Below are 12454 nucleotides of genomic sequence, written 5' to 3' on the forward strand. Positions count from 1 at the left end.
AAGATTTGGTCAAACTTCCTGCACATAAGCGTCAATATTCAGCACCTCGAAGTTAAGATTACGTTATGGCTTAACCCGGCGTCCTCATGGCTCCGATGTGTGACTGGTCGACCGGCGCTGAAACACGTCTTTGCGTATTAATCACGCGACGAGATCTACAAGGCATGTTCTCCCTGGCATAAATGTGATGAACTGGGCAGTGGCTGAACCGTCAGTTGATTTAAACGAGTGTCTTGACGATTAATGGCAATGTACTCGTTTGTTAAAGTATGCTATGCGAGCCGACGCGACGCTGGTAAACACTTTGCATGATGGCATATTCCATTTTAATGTACAGAGACACCTAGGGCGCATCGCGCGATTGTGTAAGGTCCCGGGTAAGGTACATGTTGCTCTTTCATGCTGCAAAGTTTTCCACCGTTTAAAATACTGTGGTTGTATGTTACAGTCTTAATGAATAATTTTGAGATGTAGTCAATGATGCTTTTCTCTTTAGGCGAGACATCGAATCGTACACCAAATAATATGGTCCTTGCCAATTAACATAATAAAGGTCATGGGTCACATTGTTGTGAGACTGCATTGTTTCAAGTCGATCGTGTAAACGACGCGACGTTCGAATGAGTTTTGTCCACTGCACTAATTCTTTCGTCAGGAAAGGTTACCGATTCTGAATGTAGGACGTCCATTATCTCAATTATTTAATGACAGGGGACTAAATGGAAAGCAACGGAATACTGGATATCGCCGATGAATTTGATGTATGTTACCAAGGTCCTTTGTGGAAAGACAGTGCTGTTCCCGACCTAAACAATGATGTCAGCAACTGTGATCGTAGCGTGAACACGACTAAGTCTATGAGTCCTTGAATCTTTCTGGGACCAATTGAGGTGTCCCTGAATCTTTCGAGGACTATCCTAATGTGACCGTGAAACTTTCAAAGACCGCCAAGACTAGTCCTTGAAGCATTCAGGGACCACCGTGATATGTCCCTGGATCTTTTATACTTAGACACCACTCAGATGTGACTTTGAAACTTTCAAGGACCACCCGGATGAGTCCTTGAAACATTCAGGGACACCCGGATGAGTCCTTGAAACTTTTAGGGACCAACATGAGGTGTCCCTGAAGCTTTCGAGGACTATCCTAATGTGACCTTGAAACTTTGAGGGACCACCCACATGAGTCCTTGAAACTTACGATCGGGGACCACCCTGATGTGTCCCTTAATCTTTTTAATGGACCACTTAGATATGACCCCTAAACATTGTTTGAAATAGTAAAGAACGAACCAGATATGATCCCGAAACCTTCAAATGCATCCAGGTCCTCTAAACAATACAGCAATCATCAAGTTTTGACCTTTAATATTTACATTTTCAAGAATGTGTATCAATGAGATAAAATATCCTTAAAAATTGTCATAAAGGATAAATTTACAATTTTCGAATAGCAGATGGCTTTAAATACTACATTTTTATACTACTTTAACATTGAGTTCGATAATTACAGTTTTGATATTTTCACTAGAAAAATTGATAGTTACTAAATGCTTTGAGTAAACCCTCTCTTAGAGAGCATATTCTGTGACTTTTACTGTTCATCTTATAATCACACAATAGTTCCAATTGTGTTTTAGAAATATGACGTCAAAACAAACCCAATTATCCAAACTATACAAGGTTATAAATTACCTGGTCGAATAAACAAAAAAATGAAAATTTCAGGAAGGACCATGTTGAACCACGTGTATAAGAAATACGTTGTGGTACCAGGTGTCCGGAATGAGTAAGTGTACCCTATTAGCACGCTGCTCCCGTCAAGAATGGCCCAAAAGTGTCAAAATTATTAGTAATCCGTATAGCTACTGAATTACAAAATTACAAGTCAAAGATAGGAATGCTGTCACTTAAAATTGTACATAAAAGATGTCGTATTTGGAAACTATGTGTCCATATATACCATAGAACTTTTTAAACGATCTTGCCTGCCTACCTACTTGACATTATTCAATGTTGTGCAGAAGGCAGATATGCATAGAACACTTTAAATACTGAATCTTAAAGGCGGAGCCTCCCTTAAAAGGACGCCAAGGTATGGCGGCTTTCATTGTGCATGTACACATCGAACAGGCAACACGTGGGCACACGCTCCAGAAAATGTCAATTTTTAGTTTTCCCCGGCCGCAAAAAACACAGACAGACTGCCAAGCGGTCAGCGCGAAGTTGCTGCCGATCAAACTCTGTGGTCATATTCAAAGTCTAGCTCGACTGGAAGACAATTTTTTTAGGAAATTCGAGCGTTTGTGGTGGGGAATCAATGACCGTTGGCGATTTGAACCGACCGTCAATCAAAAGCTTGCATAAACTCTGTTTGCAGAATTAGCAAAACGAAACATAAGGTTGAGATCAGTTTGTGTAATCAATGTTATAGAAATCAAACATCGTACTGGCCAAGTGTTTGACTGGAAGAAGAACTCCACTAATGCTAGAACCTTGGATTGAAAAGGGCGGCTTTAAGAATGTTTAAATATCAGTTTGTTATTTGAACCATATATTTTAAAGACAATTATACTGTTATACTGTAACAGAGCATCATATCCTACCTGTAACTGTGCATTGTTGTAGAATTCATGTAGATGATATTTTTTTTTTGCTAAAAGAAGGTAGACAATTACAGTTGTCACTAATACGGAATCTGCCTAGATTTAGCTGCAACGATCATAAAATGTTTGAAGGTATGAGATACAACAAGGTAGGACTGCATGCGAATATAGGGGGAAAACTTTGAAAATGCATATATAATCATTGATGGATATTTAGCTAGCACTGATATTAATGGACCCTCATACTGCTTGGCAACTGAGGGTTAAAACTTTGAAAACGGCCAATTTTTAAGGGGTGGCCGATCAATAGACTCATCTGCAACATAAATAAACTACATTAACACGCAAGTTACACATAAACTCTTGCCTCGACATAGTTGTCAAGTAGATCTGTCGAAGACGATGAATATTATAAAATTGTCCTATTAATCCTGTTCACAAATTTTGGTGCACCAACACTCACTATCTGTGATATAATTAAATGTTCTAGAAATTGTGGTCGAATAGGCATAGGATTAGCACATTGGTTAAACTGTAATTATAATGAAGGAACAGAGCGATGTGCTGACCATTTACGTTTATTCAAGGATAAGGGCAAGAGTAAAGCCAAGATGAACGGGTACCGCCAGGCAGAGCCGAGCACGATACATTGGCTTTCCTCTTGTCCGAGTCGATTAATAAACATTGTTAACGCGTGTCCTTTTATTTTTATAACAATTCCAAAACATTAAAGTAAAGTCCAATGTGGTCAAAAGTTTTTGTGCGGCACACTGGCATACTAAAGAACGTGGAAAAGCAAATCTGAACTATACAATATGACATTAAACTGGTCCAATAATCATTTTCATTCAAGGTAATACACTATCAGGTCCATGGGACATTTGAGATTTACAAATTTAAGTAGGACCATCCTGAACCACTGATAGTTAGTGGTGGATCAACCTATTCGCTTTCAGTGGTCGAGTATGAAGCCAAAGTGGTTTGTCTCTGCCGTTAGTTCGGTGTGGTACTATAACAATAGGCGATTGATTGTGACCATAATAAGTTCGCTGATGCTTTACTTCATACTTGCAAATAATATACGTTTCATCGCTAGAATTTCCTTGGCATCAAAACAAAATGTGCCGTATTTATTGCCAGACACTTGGCCCAATTAACCAATGCGAGTGCCGGTCTTTGAGTTGAACACCGCACTCTACTGTGTGATAATATAATTTCAATAACCACAAGTCTATCAAACACATTTCAGGTTCTACCGTCGGACACTGCAATTAGCAGTGCTGTACAAATGATGGAGGGTCTAGAGAACATCGATAATCCTGTTCAGGTCAACCAAATGGCAATGTTGATTGCAGCAGAATTAAAAATGGTAAGACATTACTACGGTCATATGTTATATAGTAGAAAGGCGAAGAAGTGAAACTGATATTCCTTGATATTGTGAAGTACACATAATGCACGTGCTGAAATAAGGCTGAACAACAATAATTGTGAACAAAACGGGTAGGCCCATTTGAAATATCCAGCTTGACACCATTAGAACTAAGCTTTGATATGCGAGTGGTGTCTTTTGTCCTCAATTTTACATTATAAAATTATTCCTGCATGCTTATGAGCAAGTTTATAGATACACTATCATCCCTGAGGTTTATTGGTATTGTAGTGGCTCGATAGACATTTCATTATATCTGTTGTGTCTTGCAGCCAGTGTAGTGGCATTCTGCTACTGATCTTTATCAAACCATAATCAGGTACACCGTACAATAGTATACATAGGCGTGTCGATTTGTTGTACTAAACGATCAGATGGACTGCTCTATAGATATATGACCATATTCTCTTGAAAGTTATTATGTTCAGGATCTATACAAAGATACAATGAACATGGCATCTGTCTTTCTGGTAATGCAAAATTGTGATGTTGTACAGTTTCAATGGGTACATGCGCACCTCATACACACATACACCATTACGTTACCATTTTGTTTTATATCAAAACCCATCACATAGACATTTCTTAACTTAATTCGATACAGCTTGACATACTGAGACATGGCATAAGTCCGGTGCTTAATGGTAAACTTACGAATACAAAAAACAATCTTATATGATTCGCCACTAGCCTATTTCACAGGCGCTTATCATGTTATCACGTCAAGAGTCTGATAACAGACAATGGAATATATTTCGTTCATGGGAGGCTTCAGAAATTTATATTAATACACATATTTGCATTCACACATTGGTTTGTCTTGAGCTTCTATTATCCTAAAATTGAATTAAAAAATTGCTTATTTCTCGACTATTTGCTTAACATGTGCTCAACAATTTATAATAGAATGTTGCATTGCATTCATGTCAACATTTGTTAGTTGTATATCTCAGTTCCTCTCGCTATCACCAATGTGTGCAAAACGGACGTGATTACGGTATGACGACACAGAACATTACAAGTTAACTTTTATTTGTGTCAATAACTTTGGTCACCCGTATGAGCGTAACTGTTTTCATGTAGCTTTGTGAAAAATTGTTTTGCATATTGCAACGAGCTTTACATGAAGGTAACATTAAGATCATCGGTTATAATATGTACATACGTACATACATACATACAGATATACAAACATACAGATATACATACATACAGATATACATACATACATACATACATACATACATACATCACACACACACACACCACACACACACACACCACATACATACATACATACATACATACATACATACATACATACATACATACATACATACATACATACATACATACATACATACATACACACACAATTCAATGGTCATAAAACAATGCTTATTTAAGGGGCGAAATATTTATAACATAATTTAATGCTCTGGAACATGTAAGTTTCCGTTTTACGAATTCTACACATTTCTAAGTTTGTTCAATGATTGTCTTTTTAGAGATCGGATAAAGGTGATGAAACTACCGACGCCAACAAGGTAAATATTGTATGAATGAAAGTTATGGTGTACAACCTGTGTGCATTTGACGATTTTACAAGGAAAGCAACATTTCCTTCTATTGTCCTAGTATTAGCATAACTCTTTGTAGAGATTATCTTGTATTAGTGCATCAACCTTCGTGCATTAGCTGTAGTGGGATTTTGTCCGAAAGATGAGGAAATAACACTAACACCTTTCATATTTAAAGCTTGGTCGTTTTTATCTGACACTGTTTTACATGTCTGATCAATGCAGTCATATTATTCATATTAGTCATTTATTTGACCAAGCATATATTCGACCCGATTTTAGAAAAGTTAAATGAAACCATCGCAAAACTGAATTAATGGTCATGACCATTAATTCATTTCCGCGATGATTTCATGTATCATGTCTTAAACCGGGGTCTAATATATAAATGTCACCAATTCATTCAGTACCTTTCAACATGTCAAACAATATAAGTAGTGTCTCGTATCAAACAAAATTCATAAAAAATTGGCGACTTTGTCCATTTAATGCCCATAACAGTTGTATAACGTTAATGTGATGTTGTGGCAACAGATCCCATGGTTTTATGATGTTTTGGACAAGAGCATTAAAGTTTTCAGCATTTTTCAATTCCGTCACTTCTCATTTTGAATCGCATGCACACATAGTAAGATGCGCCAATGTAGGTAAAATCTCACTCTGAGTTAATTATTATTCTATCTAAATCTGACTTGAGGGTTAAGAACTTTGATAGACAGTTGGTGCAATCGTTCAATATTACCAACTAAGGATTTTGTTTTATATCTTGTAGAAGCTGTTGCATGTGAGTAAAGCATTAAATTTCTCTACTCAACGTCTCGTCTCTGGTGAGTTTATTAACCAAGCAGCTTCAACACTACGTTTAGCCACAGAAATTCCCGCAGAGATGGAGGAAGATGCACAGGTGTATATTATAGACTTTTATCAATCTATGTATCTATCTATGTATCTATGTATCTATGTATATCTATCTATCTATTAATCTATCTGTCTGTCTGTCTGTCTGTCTGTCTGTCTGTCTGTCTGTCTGTCTATGTATCTATCTATGTATCTATCTATCTATATATCTATCTATCTACTATCTATCAATCTATCTATCATTCTGTATGTAGCCACGAAAAGTGGATAAAAGCAATGTATGTGTATTTAGAGGTACAATTAATGTCTCACTCCTTTTACTATTATATATTTTACCTGTTCAAATTTCAAATAAACTTGAATAAACAAGTATCGTGCAGTATACTGTGAATGTTAGACTCAAAAATCGATGAAAACGGCTTCACCTATGTAAAACATACTGTTTTCTATTTTCTAAGGAAAACATGATAGCAGCAATATCAAAAACATCTGGCGCACTTTAGATGTATTAGAAAAAGACATCACAATACCACAAGAAGAAGTTGTCAGATCATCTCAAGGTAAAATTTATATTAGTGATCCTTAATATTCCAAACGAATTTTAACAGACGAACTGATGGAATGGTTTCGTGATATGCAATATTAATGCCGTATGTCAAATGCAACTTTCTTCAATTATCTATGTCCTTAACAAATCGTTGTCACTACTCAGGGTCGGGGAAACATCATACAGACTGAAGGGAGATTCCGTTTGCCAGTTTGTAAGCAGTCATATCACAGGTATCCATTTGAGAAACCCAAACCTTTAAGGCATTGGTCATGCAATTGTGCCAAGCAGGATTGAAATATGGGAAAAATTAACTAGGTCTTGGATTGAATCATGAAGAACGCTGTTCCGAGTACAGAGATTAGTTATACTCTGTGAAAATTAAACCACCTTGAGCTGGTTGTCTAATAATGTGTCAATAACATTATAATATCATAATATAAGAGGGATATCTCCTTCTCTGGAATATTGTATTACATAACTGCCAGGTGACCTTCAACTGGTGATCATGACATTAATCTTGCATAGTGAACAGTTCCGACTGCCCGAGAAAAACTTCGTACAGTAAACCGTCGATTATCTGAATATCAATTATCCGAAACGTTTGGTTATCCAAAATGGTTCGGTATCCCCCAAAATTATGTGTTCACGTCATTTCTCCATAGATTGTAATGCCTTTAAGTTCTGGCTTGTGTTTTTTATTGTTTGAAATAAATGCATTAAAAAGTAATACGTTTAAAAGGAAACAATAGGATGACAAAAGACTATTGTTTTCCTGTATTTAATGGCGTGATTCCCGATCAAAGTGAGATGCCTGGACAATCGCTGGATCAGATCAGGGTCCCTGCTTCTATTTTCATGTTCTAATAATACTATATGGCCTAGCTGGACGGCTTTTAAACTTGTATAAAGCTGTGTAAATGTGACCTACCTTTAATTTAGGAATAGTAAAATGGACAAAATAATTACCCGTTACCTATCATGCTATCGCGAGGAGATGTGAAGATTCGTTTAAAAATGAAAGCAACGTAAGAAGAAAATCTCAAAGATTTTAGAGCGATCGACCACCACTTTTAACCTCACAGTCCTGACTATTGTGTCTACATCACTGCCAGTCACTATGTGCACATGTATTCATGTAGCGAGGTACAACCATGAAAATGAAGCTGAAATTAGATATGGCCCTAAGCCATCAACTACATGTACACGTTAACATCTAGAGTGGTAATCATCGTTGAGATCACAGTTACCTAAAACAATGAATTACGATATGCTATTCTGAATATGAAATGTAGTTACAAAATATGGTTCATGTAATAGGACTATCATCAGCCACACTTTGTCCTGTGAATTAGTCCTTGACGGAAGCATACTTTTCGTTAGCATTCAGTTACTTTTATACTAAGAAAAGTAGGTACAGAAAATATATTGAAAGTGGTAGATCAAGGTATCGAGCTAATGTTGCCGGTTCAAGACATGATAAATCTACAGCTATTGGTGCCTTGAACACTTGTGCAGCTAATGCTAGTTAAAATAAGACAGCCTTCTTTGCGCTGTTGCATTAGGTGGTCAAAATATGAACTCATAAAAAACACAAGAGTTGAATTGATCGGAAACTAGTGTTGGACTTTCACATACACTAGTCAAAACGTCATAATGACTTGTGGCGTGTACAACGAAACATTAGTGACTGAACGACAGGATCTCTTCTTTCACCAAACAAATTGAAGATGGTACTGCATGGAAATCTATATAAGAGAGTGCAATGTGCCAAAATCCGTGGGACCTTGGTTGTGGCTGTGCTTTTGTGCGATTTGGACTTGATTAGACGCGATTACCTGTCGGAATAGCAGGCATCCATTCAATGGTAATTTCTGACAAATTGTTTGTACGTGGCACCCCTCTTTAATCTTACTCAAATCTACAAAGCATTATATGTTGCTAAAATAGCGCATTACTGAATATAAAGTTCTTTTGAAACCAGTCCGAGCATACTTGATATGCAGTCCTAGCCATGAACATGTCATAGAAAAGGCTGCCGAGTTTTATTCGACATGCGTGACGTTCACATTTACATCCATACTTCATTTTGATACATAAATTCATACAGGCTTGTTGAAAAGTAATGGTTCCAGACTCAAATCAATATCTCATGACGTTTGTGGAGAAAAACTGACACACATACATAAGCCGTTAAAGTAGTCGCTATTACAACCACAAACAGTATTCTTTGCAGTGATTTCGTAATGATTCCAACTACACACACCAATGCTCGGTTGAACTACACCTAGTGGTGTAAGGTATGGCTAGCAACAGAATTCTTAATGTCTCTTGATCTTGCTACTATCGCTGTGGAGTAAATACAAGTACAAAAGCTGAGCAAGTTCAACGAGAAAACTACAATAATTGTGCAATATGATTTGAAAATACCATGTTAACCTTAAAGAATCTTTTTTTCTCTTATTTCTAGATATTGTGTCATCATCATCCAGAGTATTCGAAGCTCTTTACCAGACACATAAACGGAACTTTAATTACCAAAATACAACAGAAGAGCTGAAAAATGTTTCAGACCCAAGTGTAATTATTGCTAAAGTTCGTTCTGTAGTTTGAAGAGAATGTAAGGATGACCTAATGGTTATTTTGACTGAATGATAGTTCAAGATTGCATGATACTGATTACTCTTTCATTTAAGTCCACATTCATAGTATTATACATTATAACGCATTGCAATTAAACACCTTAACGAATGTAAAAGTCGAAGTTTAAGTATTGCGTAAGCAAACCCCGGTTCACTCGTTTTTTTTCTTTTTCCAACAGGTAAAAGTGTTGACTGACAAAATGGTGGAATCCTTAAATGGTGTTTCACAAGGAATTCTGCAGCGGATGGTTCCTGGACAAGAGACTATTAATATATCAAGGAGTGGAGTGTCTCTTCAACTTGAAAGGACCACCGGTGATCAGCTGTCCAACAAAGTGATATATGGGGAAAATGGAAGCTTCTATCTTCCTTCTAGCAAGTCGATGTTTCCCAACGAAAATTACTCGTATGTTGATTTGAAGGTGAGAAATTAGCTTTATTAGTATGACAATTGTGATTTAATTTCATCCAAATAGCAAATAATCACTTGGTGTTGATAATGAACGTCATTCGTAATTGTTGATTTGTTTTGTTTGAGGGTGCTATGAAAGATTTTTCATTGCAACTTATATAGTAATTGAGATGTTCCAGATATATTTTCTGATGATCGATATCAGTTACGATGGATTGTATAAAGTCAGCGAAATTGATCTTCTTCTTATGTTTCCACGAAACATAAGAAGGAGATCATTGCTGTCGCAAGCACCGTATTTTAAGTCCGTAGTGACGAGGTCGTCAGCTATTCTGAAATACTTTGTATACGAGTGACTTTAGTGGCAAGATAATATATTCCCAAGTTAAGTAACTTTTAATTGCCTGTTCTAACCAAGTTACTATTTACCTGCAAACGAGCATTGTATCATTGACTAAAATTCAAATTCAGTCGTTCTACTTCCCGTTGTTTTGATTGTTTAAACAAGAAGTTTAAGATGTTTACTTTTTAAAACTAATTATGGAAGATGGTTACTTTTTAAAACTAATTATGTGTGGACTTTGCCTATGATCTTTTCGTTATATTTCGTTTAATATATTTTTCTAATTTTTATTTTTATTTTGTTGAATATTGATCTTTCCCTGTGATGTCTAAGAATAGATATGAAATTTCAGCAGTGATTGTTTATCATGCTATTTTGTAGATTGAAATTGATGAACGCGGGAAACAATAATAGTCTCTGTCAGGGGTACAAATGTACAAAAGCCAAAGTACATGCTTTGAACTTTGATAATACTTGAAGCAAAATCTTGAAAACAGCTATGCGAACGGAACTTAAACTTTTATGAAATGTCGTGTTATAAACTTATATTGTAGTTTACGGTGTTTTTGATAATTGCATTCATAAGTGCAAACCGGTGTTATAAGAACTTAAAAAAAAACCATTTAAATTTGCTGGTATTACGACCGAAACCTTTAAAGGCGTTTGGTGCTTGGATCTGCTTTTGAGTACGGTTGATAGTTCATCACTCAATGCTTCAAGTTTTCGCTCCATTCTGTGTTTTGGGATCTACTTATATAAAACGTTCTCAAAATTGTGGATACCTGTGTCGAAAGTTAAGACAATTCACTTTGCAACCTTTTTCATAAGCATGTATCGCCCTACTGCGGAATAATATAACAAAAATGATACTGTTGCGATTACTCCTGGCCTTTTACAGCCAATGTTGTGAGAATACATCTAGAAACAAGCAGAGGCTATTACACGATGTCTTGGTCAACATTGCGCCTTTTCTTTCTGGTCATGTGTCATTGTTGACTTGTTACTGCTGACATATGACTAAAATACGGCCCATATCTACCAATGATATCGTGTATATAATAACCCCTGATTGTTGGACTTACAATGTCAAGATAAATCATACATAGACATGGCGGTGAAAATTTAGAACATTATCCTCTGAACAAAATATTTTCTATTACCGTATTTGCATTGCGTACACTCATTAGTGTTGAGAAACTATATTTATATTCAACTTTGTTCTATGTTAAAATTATTTTCTCTGTTCAATTTAGGTCATTGAATATGTCTACAACCCATTCTTATGGGATACTCAATCACAGATCGATAGCAACGTCATATCAGTAGAACTATACAGTCACAATGCCACGGTTATTCCCCAGCAAAACACCTCAGGTGATTTCACATACAAGATAGCAAGTATCAGGCAGGATAACAACTCTAAATCCTTCCGAGTACCCGATGTTTCCACCTTCAATGACACGATCGAAATACCCAAAGACTATGAATTTGTTGTTGCAAATGAAGGTACGAACATCAGAATATTTCTGTCGGCGTCCAAAAAAGCAAATGCGACTTATACCATTACCATCCGTCATAGAATAAAGCCAACTTCAGATAACTTTGACGTAAGAATGGTTGTACCATCTGACTTGTTCTTTGAGACGACGGAAACATCATTGCACTCAATATGGGAGCAGCCAGACAAAACACAAGTTCAAAAACCAGAGATTATTAGGAGGAACCAACGAGTATATGAAACAATTGCTTTGAATGCCATTACATACGAAGTTTTTTTACCTGCTGACTATCTCAGAAGAATGGGAACATATCATATACAGGTTGCAGAGTACAAATCATTGAGTAAGTGAAAATTTCTTCCCTGTACTATGCTTGCATCTGAACTTGACTCGAGGCTTTTGACATGGTCTTGCTCTGGACCAGTTTACTTGTGACTCTCGAGCTAAACGTCGACTACTTGGCCATGTCATCCCATAGCAATGAGGTGGCAGTAGTGTAACTCTGAGGGATGGATTCAGTAGCAAAGGAACCATAT

This window comes from Ptychodera flava, chromosome 10 (assembly GCF_041260155.1).
Source record: "Ptychodera flava strain L36383 chromosome 10, AS_Pfla_20210202, whole genome shotgun sequence".
NCBI lineage: Eukaryota > Metazoa > Hemichordata > Enteropneusta > Ptychoderidae > Ptychodera > Ptychodera flava.